The sequence below is a fragment of the Dermacentor variabilis genome, chromosome 5, assembly GCF_050947875.1.
Source record: "Dermacentor variabilis isolate Ectoservices chromosome 5, ASM5094787v1, whole genome shotgun sequence".
Taxonomy (NCBI): Eukaryota; Metazoa; Arthropoda; class Arachnida; order Ixodida; family Ixodidae; genus Dermacentor; species Dermacentor variabilis.
In genome coordinates, this window is record NC_134572.1 from 205,113,487 (window position 1) to 205,117,261 (window position 3,775).

At 46.6% G+C, this 3,775-nt stretch overlaps 1 pseudogene; it reads right to left on the minus strand.

Annotated features, from left to right (window-relative positions):
• Positions 1 to 274: 274 nt before the first annotated feature.
• Positions 275 to 1,552, minus strand: LOC142582070 (uncharacterized; annotated as a pseudogene).
• Positions 1,553 to 3,775: the final 2,223 nt, after the last annotated feature.

Here is a 3,775-nt window from a genome sequence, read left to right on the forward strand (position 1 = left end):
CCTTAAATCAGTAAGCAAGAGAAGCCCACCACGTTAGTGTAACATACATTGTACATCACATCAATATGTGCTTTAATTTACCAAGTGAGATGAGTTACTTTTATGGCTCATTCAGTCAAAACACACTGTAAGCTGCATTCATCAATCTTCTATGGGCGTCTTGCGCTGGAGGATGAATGGATGATTGAGACTCAACCCTTTGAATCGGGTGGCGGCGGCGCGCGCCACCTAGCCTTGAATGGTACTATATGCGTGCATACCTATGTATTTACTACTTTACTTCTGCGTTGATATTATCCACCGATCAGACAGCCTCCGTTTCGTTATTTCTACCTGTTCAAAGTCTATTTTACTTTCACTGTCTTTAAAACCCAAAGCTTTGAATAGTTTCCCGTTACATTAAATTGCAGGGTGAAGTTGCTTACAAACACGTATCAGGTGTTCAGCAGTTTCCTCCTCCTCTCCACACGCCCCGCACAACAAATCCATCTCCTGTTATCCGGCTCGGTACGTTTTAGTTCGCAGTACACGTGTCCTGGCCTCAAACAACAATGAGCTTCCCTTAGAGCTATCGTAAATATTGTCTTTGGCTATTTCTTGCTTAAACATCCTGTATGTCTCCAATGCCTATTTGGTTTGCATCTCTGTACTCCACATACCCCTCTCTGTCTCCTTAACCTTTTTCTTGACAGATTATTCCTTACTTGTCCCCCCGCTACTGCCCAAGTATTCGCTTGTCAATTTTCTAGTTCGCTTCCTCCACCTCATGTCAACATTCCTCGTGTATAAGAAACTGAAAACCTTCCTAGCCCACCGAATTTGCCCCATTTTTCTCAATCGCTCCTCAAATGCTATCTTGCTACTAGCCTCTCTGCCCTCGAAAGAAAATCATCCCAGATCCCCCTGCACCCCAAGATTTGGTGTCTTGCCATGTGCTCCCAGGGCGAGCCTACTTACACCACGTTGCCTAGTTTCCAACTGGTACCGGGTCTCTGCTCTCATACACAGAACTGCATTGTCAAAACTCAGGCCTGGACCCATTATCCCCTTCCATATCCCTCGTACTACCCCGTACCTATTGTAACTCCACAGTGCCCTACTCTTCATAATCGCTGCACTTCTGTTACCTTTAGTCGTTACATATTTTTCGTACTCTGTCAGATACTCAATGCCATTATTTATCCACACCCCAAGATACTTGTAATTATCGACTATCGCCAGCGTGGCCTCCTGTATCTTATGCTCGCCGCAAATGTTATCATTAAAAATCATGACTGCTGATTTTCCTTTGCTAAACTTCAAGCCTAATCTGTCTCCTTATGTACCACATATGTCCATCAATCCCTGCAGATCTTCTGTATTGTCAGCCATTAATACAATATCATCCGCGTACATCAGTCCTGGTAATGACTGTTCAATCAATTTTCCTTGTTTGAAAAATGATAGGTTGAAGCCGAGTCCGCTTTGCTGTATTTCGGCCTCCAAACCATGTAGGTACAGCATAAACATCAGAGGTGACAATGGACACCCCTGCCGTAGACCCCGCCGATCATTACAGGCTCCCAAACCTGCTTTTCCCATTGTATAATCCCCTGGTTACATTTATAGATATCTTTTAAGAAATTGGTTACTCCACCTTGCACTCATAAAGTTTCCAGAATGCCCCACGCCCTCTTGAAGTAAAGTCATAGGCTCCCTTGATATCCAAAAAAGCCAGCCATAGGGGTTTGTGTTCCTTTTCAGCTATTTCAATGCACTGTGTTAGTGAGAACAGATTGTCTTCTAGCCTCCTATGCTTCCAGAACCCATTTTGTAGCTCTCCAAGCACCCTCTCGATCTCTATCCATGCCTGCAGTCTGTCCTTTATAATCTGCATAACCACCCTGTAAATCAATGACATCAATTTTATAGGTCGGTAGTTATTTATGTCAGCTTTCTCCCCCTTTCCCTTATATATAATTCTCATCCTACTTAGCTTCCATTCGTCAGGTACTTTACCATCCATTAGCATTTTGCTCACCACCTCCATTAATGCTTTCTTAGATTTCGGGCCCAATTTCTTTATTAGCATAATTGAAATACCATCCGGGCCTGCCGATGTGCTACTTGGTACCCTCTTCTCGGCCCTTTCCCACTCTTTGTCTAAGCGAAAGCAGTGGATTGACCGGGCTATCCCTCTCCGACATACTGCATGTACCATTTCTCTGCTCTGTAAATTTCTCCCTGATCATCATCATCATCAGCCTGGTTACGCCCACTGCAGGGCAAAGGCATCTCCCATACTTCTTCAACTACCCCGGTCATGTACTAATTGTGGCCATGTTGTCCTTGCAAACTTCTTAACCTCATCCGCCCACCTAACTTTCTGCCACCCCCTGCTAGGCTTCCGTTCCCTTGGAATCCGGTATGTAACCCTTAATGACCATCGGTTATCTTCCCTCCTCATTACATGTCCTGCCAATTTCTTTTTCTTGATTTCAACTAAGATGTCATTAACTCGCGTTTGTTCCCTCACCCAATCAGCTCTTTTCTTATCCCTTAACGTTACACCTACCATTCTTCTGCTTTATCATCATTTTCTCTAGATGAACATGTGTGCCTGATAGGCGATATAAATATAGACACACTCTGTCCTACGAAGGCACTTGTCAGTGATTACCTTGACACTATATCAAAATGGGGCCTAGAAACAAGAATCCGTTGTGCCACACGCGAAGAATTTTTGGCGGATAGCCTTACGGTTTCATGTATCGACCACATAAATGTGCGGTCATGTATTCTAGTTATTAATTCCACAGTAGTTCAAACAAAACTAGCTGATCACTACTTCGTTTGTATTTCTTTAACACAGCCATCTGCCACCATTGCTTCTAGCGTGTCCAAGACAGAAATTTCAATAACTGATCCAAGGTTATTTGATAGACTAGTCCAACACGAGTAGCAGTCTAGAATAGCAGTCTACACGAGTAGCAGCGACGGTGCTGATCGGACGCCCCCTTATCTGCTTTGTTTTCGCCTTACAGGTTGGTTACCCCTGACTGCCTGCTGCCATAGTGCGCTGCCTTGCTCTGTCCTGAAGGCGGACATTCCAGTGCCTACCGACGCTCAGCTTCCGTGAATTACTTGCATCTGCAGATTTCAACGACGAACCCTGCTGCCCCAGCCTCAGGACAGCTCCAAGTGTGACGTCACAGACTTTCGCGCCACCGCTCTTCTGCCGGCCGAGCTGTAAACGGGTCACACGAGTAGCAGCGACGGTGGTGATCGGACGCCCCCTTATCTGCTTTGTTTTCGCCTTACAGATTTCAACGACGAACCCTGCTGCCCCAGCCTCTGGACAGCTCCAAGTGTGACGTCACAGACTTTTGCGCCACCGCTCTTCTGCCGGCCGAGCTGTAAACGGGTCACACGAGTAGCAGCGACGGTGGTGATCGGACGCCCCCTTATCTGCTTTGTTTTCGCCTTACAGGTTGGTTACCCCTGACTGCCTGCTGCCATAGTGCGCTGCCTTGCTCTGTCCTGAAGGCGGACATTCCAGTGCCTACCGACGCTCAGCTTCCGTGAATTACTTGCATCTGCAGATTTCAACGACGAACCCTGCTGCCCCAGCCTCAGGACAGCTCCAAGTGTGACGTCACAGACTTTTGCGCCACCGCTCTTCTGCCGGCCGAGCTGTAAACGGGTCACACGAGTAGCAGCGACGGTGGTGATCGGACGCCCCCTTATCTGCTTTGTTTTCGCCTTACAGGTTGGTGAAAAACCTACCTTCCTACTT